This window comes from Argopecten irradians, unplaced genomic scaffold, assembly GCF_041381155.1.
Source record: "Argopecten irradians isolate NY unplaced genomic scaffold, Ai_NY scaffold_0355, whole genome shotgun sequence".
Lineage (NCBI taxonomy): Eukaryota > Metazoa > Mollusca > Bivalvia > Pectinida > Pectinidae > Argopecten > Argopecten irradians.
In genome coordinates, this window is record NW_027187822.1 from 8,321 (window position 1) to 20,497 (window position 12,177).

The following is a 12,177-nucleotide window of genomic DNA, read 5'->3' on the forward strand; positions in this document are numbered from 1 at the left end:
TGACAAAATATCACATTTTTTTACATCACATATTAGATTAACACCTTGGTAAACACAGAACAAACATTTTTACAAAAAAAAGTGTTTTAAGCAAGAAGCAGGCACAACACACCATGGTAATACTACCGGGAGGGTGGGAGTGGGCAAAAAATAATCAGCCTTTAGCGTGGCTGTTGAAGCACATGTCAATTGAAAACGAGGCGCGGTAAAACATTGCGGAAGTACATCAATTTTACAAGCACTAAAAATACAGAATGCGGGAAAATAGCGAAACAACAATACTAAAATTATATTTACATGGAAATAACACTTTACTGATAGTCCAATAAAAGGAAGCAACAACATTATAACAATAATGGCTTTAATGGATACCACTTCCAGAGTACATCTATTAACTGTACCAGACCTGTATCTATCAATTGAAAATTGAGAATACAACAAAAATGAGTGTTGCAAATGTCATGAGATATATAGGTCCAAACCAAAGTTGTTGAAAAGGAAAGGAAAAGGGGGTTAGGATACAGGTTAACGAGGAAGAGGTAAACAAAAGAGGTTCATAGCGTTGATACGTTTGCTCTCATCAGTTTTAATATAGCGTTTATAGCAATCACTAGACCATAAACCTAGAAGTTGGAAATCGTCATTTGCGACACCACACGAACTAGCCCAAGTAGCAGCCCCCCGCCTCAGAGAGTGACCCCCATAGGAAGCGGCGTAGTACCCTAGTTGAGAGAGAACCAAGCGGAAGGCCTTAAGGAAACCAGAGTAGGATAAGCACTTCCCAGAGGACAAGAGGAACAGAGGTTGGGTCAAATCTGGTCGTACTAAAAGCTGCTGAAGTGGGGCACAGGGGCAAATGGGGTGACCTTGCTGTAAACGGGGAAGAACAATTTCAATAGGAACAGCTCTAAATTGCATGGTCTTTACAACTTTTAAAGACAATAACATACCCCATGGGTGAGACAACAAATCCAGACACTGAACATGACGGGATGGGTCAAATACACCTTTAACTAAGAAATTACTAGGTCTCAAAAAACCAAAGAAACCAACAAGACAGGCTGCCCAAAAAAAACACAGTTGTCTTTACAAGTAAAATCTAAAATATCGTGAATCTCTAACAACAAACGGGGAGTTACTGGGGACTTACAGGATTGTGCTGTGCCAATTTCTCTCTTAACACCCGTTAAGACATGTTTTACATGCCAGGTTGTAGTAGGATCAGGTAGATTTTCAGACTTGTGCAAGACTGATATAATATTTAAGTAAGATTTTATACTGCTAAATTTGAATTTTTTCACATCAACCAAATAGGCGACATACATTTCTACAGTCTCTATATCTGCCGGAACACTTGCTACTTATGGGCCTTACGAAAACTCAAAAAAGTCTGTAAATGAGTTTTATAAGTCTCTGATGTGGAACTAGCCCACCCCTTCTTTTTCAGTCTTTTCACACACCGTGTTTGAGTCTCTCTGTCTGGGGATCTGCGTAATCCCCACCTATAACATAGAAAAGAAGGGGAAACATGCTTTAACAGCTCATCAGCAGTAGAGTCAATAAGGTTATAACTAGTCACAACACTATACAAGCGAGAAAGCTGACCTTGCTCATGAAGGCGAGAAGCACTATCTGCGATAGTATTAAATCGTCCATTTATGAATTTTGCTTTGATTTTGAAATTATAATATGCATATATCCAAAATAACAATCTTAAACAAAACAAAAGTACACTATTCTTAGAGGACCCTTTGTTGATAATGCTCATGGTGGTCATATTGTCCGTTGACACAATCACAGTTTTATTACACCACCAAGGGGCCCAACGTAAAGCTGATAATACGACAGCCATTGTTTCTTTAATATTAATATGTTCGGAGAGGACATCACTGGCAGGTCTAATTCCCAATTGACATAAAAGTAAATCGCCATTTAAGTACCCTGTTACAGATCAAAAAACATGCACACTATAGAACGGCAACTACAACAATGTTTAGGCAAATTACAAAATTGGGCTGACGAAAATGGCTTTAGATTTTCAAGATCAAAATCTGTCTGTATGCACTTCTGTCAAAAACGAAAACCGCACAATGATCCTGACCTCACACTCAATGGAATTAAAATTCCAGTAGTTGAACAAACTAAATCTCTTGGACTAATATTTGATTCGAAACTGTCCTTTGTTCCACATATCAAACATCTGAAGGATAAGTGCTCGAAGGCGCTGAACATTCTACGTGTTCTGTCCCATTCTGATTGGGGTGCAGACCGTGAAATGCTTCTGCGTATCTACCGGGCACTTATTAGATCAAAACTTGACTACGGCTCTATTGTCTATGGATCGGCTCGCAGCTCCTATCTACAGATGCTTGACCCTATCCAGAATCAGGGACTGCGTCTGGCACTTGGAGCTTTTCGAACAACACCTGTGAAGAGTCTCCATGTGGAAGCTAATGAGCCATCTCTAGACGATCGACGAAAGAAATTATCCTTACAGTATGCTGCCCAACTGAAATCCAATCCCAAAAACCCCGCATTCGATCTTGTATTTAATCCACAACACCAGGACATATTCAGACAAAATCAAAAGCTCATACCAACATTTGGCATCAGAATTTCAAATTTTTTGCAGGAACTAAATATAAATTTCGACGCCATTGACGAGTACACCATATCGGATGTACCACCATGGCTCATTCAAACACCTGATATCAATTTATTTCTTTGCATGAGAGGGCAAAAGACCAGTGCATTACCGAAGAAAGAACATAAATCCTCCTTTCGGGAGTGCATCAGAGCTTTTCTCCTGATCATGTTAAGATCTACACTGACGGTTTCAAAAGATGGTGATAAAAGTTGCGGCAGCATGCTGTACATCTAATCACTGTTCCTCTATCCGACTCCCGGATGTTGCCTCCATTTTCTCTGCGGAATCTTGTGCTATCGGTCTGGCTCTTGACCACATCGAAGAACACCGCATTGAAAAGGCAATCATCTTGTTCAGACTCTCTTTCGGTTCTTCAGGCTTTGAAATCAAGATGTGCCTAGAAATACTCTAATCCAAAATCTTTTAATCCGAACATTTCGATTATCTTCTAAAACTCAAATTACTTATCTCTGGATTCCCAGTCATGTGGGTATAAATGGGAATGAACAGGCTGATAAAGCAGCTAAGACTGCTCTTCGCCTAGCACAAACAGATTTGAAACTACCATACACCGACATCAAACCTTCAATTCAGTCAGCCATCAAACACCATTGGCAACAAAGGTGGTCTACCGAAACAAACAATAAACTGTTTAAAATTCAACCTACACTTAATCCTAAGCTGTCCAGTCGGAGAGACCGCAGAGAGGAAGTTGTTGTTCTCTCTCGGCTCCGAACTGGACACACATATTTTACACATTCCTATCTATTGAGAGGGGAGGATCCTCCAACATGTCATGCATGTGATTCTCCTCTCACAGTGGAGCATATCTTAGTGCACTGTATTGATTTTAAGCACATACGAGATAAGCACTACGATGTCTCCGACATGTACACTTTGTTTCATGCCGTGAGACATAATAGTATTTTTAATTATCTCAAAGAAATTGGTATTTTAGATAAAATATGAACGTTTTTCTCATCATATCATCGTTTCATCAACATTTTGCATGAGTTTTCTCGTGTGTTTTAGCCAAAACTATTTTATCACATGCAAAACTTTTTTTTTTTATTTTTTTTTTTATCAATAATAAACGATTTTTTACGAATCTCGTGTTTATAATCCTTTAACTTGACCTTTTTTATCTTACCGCTCGAATACTTTTTATCCTGCATATTGTTGCGACTGACTTGTGGTTTGGCCACTTACTTGACCTTAGGTTGGTCGATGCGGCCAGTAAAACTCAAGACAAAAGATACAAACAAAAACAAAACCTCTCACTGTGGAGCATATTTTATTGCACTATTGTATTGATTTTAAAACACATCATTCGGCGACTAATGAAGGAATATATACTATAAAATACTACGTTGGTCTCCGACGATGTTACATCTTTCGTTGTCATTGCCCGCTGAGTACTATAATCGCTATTTTGTAGTCCCATCTCCATCATCAGATGTGTGGGCCTATTCAAATACGCCTTTCGTTTTCCCAGTTGGCTCCGTCCGTCACGTCCGTCCTTGCCGTCCCGTCCATTCCGTCAGTCCGTCGCGTGCGTCCGTGCGTTAACAATTCTTGTCTAACGCTGTTTCTCCTATAGCTACTGAAGGGATCTTTTATCATAATTTCATATGTAGGTTCCGCCTAGTGTCCCTTGTTGCTGCATATTCGTATTTGGGAACTGAATTCGGGATTCGAACAAGCTCTTTGGCCGCCCCCCCCCAGGGGGCCCAAGCCATCTGGGATTTTGATTACGTTGAAATTATTGGTTACCGCTATTTCTCTAGAAAGTTACTGAAGGGAGCTTTGCTCCAAATTTTACTTATGCTTGGTTCCTCCTTGGACCACGTTCGTTGCTGTCATATTCGCATTTTGGGGCCGGATTGGGTCAACCAGAGTGGCCGACCAGCCGCCCGCCCATTTGATTTGGTAGATAGTTATAAAGTTTCGATCTACGGGCGTATTGCATCTGGACTCTCAAAGTACCTGAAGGGATCACTTTCTTGCATCAATTTCCAATATGTAGGTTTCCCCTAGGGACACCTAGTAGTGCTTGATTGCTTTTTGGGACTTGATCGTGCGTCAACAAGATTAGGACCCCAGCCATGGTATGCCATCTTGATCTTGGATTTTGTTGATAAGTTTTAAATTTTGGTTACCGCTATGTTCTCAGAGAGGAGAAAGCACGACTAGGGGATCTGTTCTCAAGAATTTTCATGATTGTAGGTTCCCCTATGGACACTCTATGTTGTTGATATCGCATGTTGGCGATTCTGATCGGCTCATAGTCACTGATGCCAGTCCAAGCCGCCATCTTGGATTCTTGAGTAGTTAAACAGTTTGTTACGGTCTAATTTCTCAAGAAATTTGATGAAGGGATCTTTCTCCAAAATTTGTAATGATGTAGGTTCCCCTAGGACCCGTGTAGGTGCCATTATTGCATTTTGGGACTGATCGGTCAACAAGATGGCCGCCAGGTAGCCATCTTGGATTTTGATAGTTAAAGTTTGTTACCGCTATTTCTCAGAAAGCACTGAAGGGATCTTTCTCAAATTTCATATGTAGGTTCCCCTAGGACCCTAGTTGTGCATATTGTATTTTGGGACTGATCGGTCACAAGATGGCCGCCAGGCAGCCATCTTGGATTTTGATAGTTAAAGTTTGTTACCGCTATTTCTCATAAAGTATTGAAGGGATCTTTCTCAAATTTCATATGTAGGTTCCTGTAGGACCCTAGTTGTGCATATTGCATTTTGGGACTGATAGGTCAACAAGATGGCCGACCAGCCGCCATCTTGGATTTTGATAGTTAAAGTTTGTTACCGCTATTTCTCAGAAAGTATTGAAGGGATTGTTCTCAAATTTCATATGTAGGTTCCTCTAGGACCCTAGTTCTGCATATTACATTTTGGGACTGATCGGTCAACAAGATGGCCGACAAGCAGCCATCTTGGATTTTGATAGTTAAAGTTTGTTACGGCTATTTCTCAGAAAGTATTGAAGGGATTGTTCTCAAATTTCATATGTAGGTTCCCTAGGACCCTAGTAGTGCAATATTGCATTTTGGGACTGATCAGTCAACAAGATGGCCGCAGGTAGCCATCTTGGATTTTGATAGTTAAAGTTTGTTACCGCTATTTCTCAAAAAAGCACTAAAGGGATCTTTCTCAAATTTCATATGTAGGTTCCCCTAGGACCCCAGTTGTGCATATTGCATTTTGGGACTGATCGGTCAACAAGATGGCCGCCAGGTAGCCATCTTGGATTTTGATTAGTTAAAGTTTGTTATCAGAAAGCACTGAAGGGATCTTTCTCAAATTTCATATGTAGGTTCCTCTAGGACCCTAGTTGTGCATATTGCATTTTGGGACTGATCGGTCAACAAGATGGCCGACCGGTGGCCATCTTGGATTTTGATAGTTAAAGTTTGTTACCGCTATTTCTCAGAAAGTATTGAAGGGATTGTTCTCAAATATATATGTAGGTTCCTCTAGGACCCTAGTTTGCCTATTGCATTTTGCGACCACCATCTTGGATTTTGATAGTTTAAAGTTTGAAAAGCAGAAAAAAAGAATTGTAATTTTGAAAAGCAGAGAAAAGATCCCTCTTTCATTTGTCAGATACATAGATCAATCTTTGGTGGGCGCCAAGATCCCTGTGGGATCTCTTGTTAATTTATCACAAAGAGATCGGTATTTTAAGCAAAAATATGAACGTTTTTACTCATCATACATCGTATCAACTCAACATTTCATCGTTTCATCAACATTGTGCATGAGTTTTCTCATGTGTTTTAGCCAAATTTATTTTATCCCATGCAAACCTTTTTTTATCAAATAAACGTTTACAATCTGTGTTTTAGTCCTTACTTGCCTTTTCTTACCCTGATCTTTTATCCTGATATTAATGCATGACTTGTAGTTTGGCCCTAAATGACCTTAGTTGTCGATGGGTCGTAAAACTCAAACAAACAAACAAACAAACAACTTTATCACACGCGTCTGTCGGTAGGCCTGTTACAGGTGTTGACTCTATAAAGCGGACACAGCCATTAAAAGTTGACATAAACGTTATCCACCAGTTTAAGTCGGAGAAAAACTCATTATTAAGTTTAACTTTTGCATTAGAACTTTTATATTCACTTGGAATCAAATTTAGCATACGTCTGAGAAAGGTGCGGCCTCCCTTTATCACTGAACATGCCCAACTGAGCTTTCCACATAAAGATTCTAGTTGTTTGACACTTGCACGCTTTTTTCCAACAAACGTATATAGTAAGTTTTGAAATTCGGTCATTTTTTCCTGCGGTAAACTCAATGTTAGTTCCGTCGTGTTGATTAAGACTCCAAGGAAGATAAGCTGCTGACTAGGACCCTTGACTTTGTTCCACGATATATTGAAGCCCAAGTTTCTCAGAGTTGAGTAATCGAAGACCTCTACTGCATTGTTCAAAAGTGTTTTCGATAATCAGAAAATCGTCTAAATATGCGATGACTGTCACATTAAAATGGACTTTCATGATATATGACACACAGACGAACTCAGCTTTTGAAAGATTTTAGGGCTTTTGGCATGCCCAAAAGGTAATTTTGTGTCATACATATATATGATGGTGATGTTTCTCCCTTAAACGTCCACTTTAAGGCTGTGAGAGTATAATCTGAAGGATGAATTTTTACTGAGCGGTAGGCACTTTTTAAATCCACTTTTGCTAAGAAATCACCTGGTTTAATGATAGAAATAGCACTTTTTAAATCCATATAAGAACAATCTGTATCCGAGGTATAAGAATTTAAGCATGCATGTATACGCCGACTTTCATCATGAATTAAACGAACATCCCCGTTAGCTTTAGGGACAGCTCCAAGCGAACTAATTATTGTCGGTTTTGTATCTGTTATTACGTAATTCTTTAGCGATAACTCTGTGAGTATCTGATCTTCAACTTTTTCATTATATAAAGCAGCTGAGGCATAATTGTCTCTTACGACTTCTTGGTATGGACCAAATTTTGAAGTAAGCTTAAATCTTACATCACGTATACCAACTAAAAGTTCCTCCCTATCCTCACAGTCATTGGGGAGAAGTTCTTCCCACGCCCCATGTTTGTACAGTCTACTGCTGAGCTGGCCCATTTTTTGGAGTCCCTATGACAGTGGGGTAAGATTTGGAAGTGTCTTGGGAGTGGTTAACGGCCGAATGAACACTTGAAAGGCAAATGGCACAATTATGTGCCATCCTACATGTAGGTGGCGTACACATGTTACTGTTGAAGCTACGACAGATTCTTTCCCGTTAGGCAGAAGGGACCCCTTCACACGTCGATCCGGTGCATGTACTTGTGATCATGGGGTTTGAATGCCAGCTCTTGAAATGTCTAGACGTGGCATTAGAGGATTTATGAACTAGGTTGAATTCCCGTAGATCTTGTCTGTATGTCCCCCACTCAAAAATGCTCCCTGGCTTGTTGTTCTCGATATTCTTATCTTAAAGGAGCACGGAAAAACCTAACATACTTTGACGACGAGCTGGAAAATGTCAGCTGTATATTTTAAGTATGGCGCAGAATTGGGGAGGGCGTTAGAATTGTACCTGCTGCCCCTATTGCATGATCGTAAAAGGCGACTATAATTAGGAATTCTCTTTCTTTTTCTCGTTCTATCCTATCTGACTTTATCTTTTCTAATGCCTCCATTGGCACCGCCTCACTTTGGCCACCCGGTTGAGCGTTCGCCCCTGTGAGGAAGGCTCTTGGGTTCGGATATCCCTGGCCCGAGTCACACACATAAGTATCATAAAATGTTGGTAGTTTTTCTGTTACCTGGCTGTAGCGCTCTAGCCATACGGGGAGTGGGACGACTGGTTCGCCCGTTGTCAGTTACTATATGTGACAGGGTGGGGTCGTGTTTGCTTGGTCTCTTCGGCGGCATGCTTCAGTGATATAGCATATAAAAAGGGCACAGTTCCACTATTACAAGAAGACACTACAAGAAAATACGCAGTCGGTCTCCAGTACAATCCTCGCACAACTTACACGCAACACACGCATACATGGTGAGGCCGTCCTACATGACACCAAAAGCTGATATAGGACGTTAATAATCAACACAAACTCAAACAAAGCTTCAGTGATATAGCACTATAAAAAAGGGGCAACAGTTCCAATATACAAAGAAGACAACGACATGAATATACCGCAGTCTCCCACAAAAACACGCACACGGGCACAACACACACTCAGCAACCACACCGCATACATGGGAGGACCGTCCTTACATGACCTTAGCTGTTAATAGGACGTTAATTAATCAAACAAAAAACAAAACATCATATAACATTTGTATGGGAGAGGGCAATCCTAAGTTGTATAAATTTGCAGCTTATTCCTTTTGACTTTGTTCAAATAAAATGTGTGTTTAAAACTAAAACACATCAGCATTATCAGTTATCGTCTAAAGACTTAGTGATGCAGAGAGCATAAAGTATTTCAGATTGGTATTCAAATCATTTTATGATAGCAAACCAATTGTACACTTCCATCAGGATTTGAAACCTGAATCATCTACTTGGAAAAGTAGTTGTGTTAACCTGTTACACCACCATAGAAGAGTATGACAACTTGGGTTTGAACTTTCTTTGTATATAATAACTTTGGTCACCGGTCTACAATCTGTTATCAAATGGTAGTTTCCCACTAAATGTATACTTTTCTGATAAAAGATGCTTTTTGCCCAATGTTAAAAAGCGAATTGGCAATGGCTACTAAACAATATTTTCATATATAAAATTACCAAAATTAAAGTGAAATAACATTTCCCCCTCTGCTTTTTCAAGGGCTTGGGACCTTCTAGCAATTAGCTAGGCAGCATTAAAAAAATGTGGGGATCACTTGTATCGGCCAACAAATTATAGATGCTGTTTCGTGTATCGGTTTATCAGGATTCTAAAAACAAATTGATCTTCACCCACATTTTCTTTTTATTTCTTTTTTCTTTGGAGGCATGGCATCACACAATAAATGTCTTTATATACTTGTAGACAGCATCTTATTTAATGTTCATCAGTTGAAGGGTTTGGTAGTCTAATCATTTGTAGGTTAAGGTTGTCTCTACTATGAGTTGAATGGAAGGTTGTCATCAGCACCAAATGAAGAAGATTAAGGTTGTCTCAGCACGGGTTGAATGGAAGGGTTGTCATGAGCACCCAGTTGTTTACTAAGGTTATCATCAGCACCAGTTGTGTAGAGTAAGGTTGTCATCAGCACCAGTTGTAGGGTAAGATTGTCTTCATTACCAGTTGTAGGGTAAGGATGTCTCAACACCAGTTGTAGGGTAAGGTTGTCTCACCATCAGTTGTAGACTAAGGCTGTTCACCATCAGTTGTAGAGTGAGGTTGTCTCACCATCAGTTGTAGGGTAAGGTTGTCTCACCATCAGTTGTAGACTAAGGCTGTCTCACCATCAGTTGTAGAGTGAGGTTGTCTCACACATCAGTTGTAGGGTAAGGTTGTCTCACCATCAGTTGTAGTCTAAGGTTGTCTCACCATCAGTTGTAGGGTAAGGATGTCTCACCACCTGTTGTAGACTAAGGTTGTCTCACCACCAGTTGAAGTAGGTAAGGTTGTCTCACCATCAGTTGTAGACTAAGGCTGTCTCACCATCAGTTGTAGTGAGTGAGGTTGTCTCACCATCAGTTGTAGGGTAAGGGTTGTCTCATCCATCAGTTGTAGGACTAAGGTTGTCTCGCCATCAGTTGTAGGGTAAGGTTGTCATCAGCATCAGTTGTAGGGTAAGGTTGTCATCAGCATCAGTTGTAGGGTAAGGATGTCTCACCACCAGTTTGTAGGGTAAGGATGTCTCACCATCAGTTGTAGGGGTAAGGTTGTCATCAGCACCAGTTGTAGAGTAAGGATGTCTCAACATCAGTTGTAGGGTAAGGTTGTCTCACCACCAGTTGTAGTGTAAGGTTGTCTCACCATCAGTTGTTAGGGTAAGGATGTTTCACATCAGTTGTAGGGTAAGGTTGTCTCACCAGCAGTTGTAGGGTAAGGATGGTCTCACCAGCAGTTGTAGAGTAAGGTTATCATCAGCACCAGTTGTAGAGTAAGGTTGTCATCAGCACCAGTTGTGAGAAAGGTTGTCATCAGTACCAGTTGTAGGGTAAGAATGTCTCACCAGCAGTTGTAGGGTAAGGAGCTGTCTCACAACCAGTTGTAGAATAAGGATGTCTCCACCATCAGTTGTAGGGTAAGGATGTCTCACCACCATCGTTTGTATGGATGGAAAGTTGTCGAATCATCAATTATATGGAAGGTTGACTTTCATTATGTTATATGGACTGTTTGCATTGTCTCACAACAAGTGGTTGTTAATCACTATCTTTGTCTTTTTTACCCCTCTTCTTTCCATACCCCCGTGACATCTGGGAAGCCTTCCATTCCTCTAGAGATTCTTGTCGATGTTACCTGGCAGTACCAGTTCCCAAAGTATTGCTGGTGTAGTGGAGTGGCTCTCTCTTGTTTGCACTTCCCACACGTCACCCTTGGTGGTCTTTTTCTGATACTTCCTCCGAAAAAATCCCTTGTTCTTCATCCTGCCTCTTCTTTTCCCTGTACTTTGTTGTAGAATATGGCACAGGAGATGGTTATAGCCTGTTGTGGAACAGCTGATGGATGGCTGAGGCAGCTGAATGGACGGCACCATATTCATCATCATAGATGGGTTTAAATATAACAATGGTACAGGGGTAGGAGCGAGAGCAGGACGAACAGCAGGAGCCGAAGGTGGAGCAGGGGTGGGAGCAAATGTCGGGGTAGGGGTTGGAATTGGACCAGTCAGGACTGGAACGTGAACTGGGATGGAGGAGGCTTTTTCTGGAGATGTCTGAGTGTATGTTGTTGTCATGTGTATTGTAGAGGAAATATCTCACTGCCAGCTGGGTGACAAAGAGAGACGGCGTCTTTTTTATCTTTGCTGTTCCAACAGTACTGGGAGGATCGGGAAATTGGTGGGGGTTTTCTGTTTGTCCTGTGGGAAGATGTCTTTCCAATTCAATTGGAGGAGGAAGTCTTTGGGCAGATGTCTGGGCAGGCTCAGGTGCATTTACTCCCTGCTGCAGTGTCGTCCTTTCTTGCCTCTTTCCGTGTTTGTTGTACCTATAATCAGACAATCAATCATGGAAATGCCAAAATAAAATTTACAATCGATAAAGTTAAGTTTAATAATCAATTATACCTTATGTTCTTGCAAAAATCATTTATTTCAATATAGTGTGATGCTGGCATCTAACACCTAATATATCCTGTGACCAAGAAACTACATGTAACAATATCAATTTCTATTTCTTTTAATTTTCTAAATCCATTTAAGGGCTAATGTCATCTTTGATTTTTTAGACTGTTGTTCAAACTATAATGATGATGTCTCAAAGAACTTAATCTGTACAAAATTATGGAGCAAATTCTAAATTGAATCTTTTCATAAGTCATCACGAAATGTAGGATTTTTCAGCCCTCTGTTGCACATGTAAATA

At 40.4% G+C, this 12,177-nt stretch overlaps 1 pseudogene; it reads right to left on the reverse strand.

Annotated features, from left to right (window-relative positions):
• Positions 1-525: 525 nt before the first annotated feature.
• LOC138312522 (integrase/recombinase xerD homolog) lies at positions 526-11,083 on the reverse strand (annotated as a pseudogene).
• Positions 11,084-12,177: the final 1,094 nt, after the last annotated feature.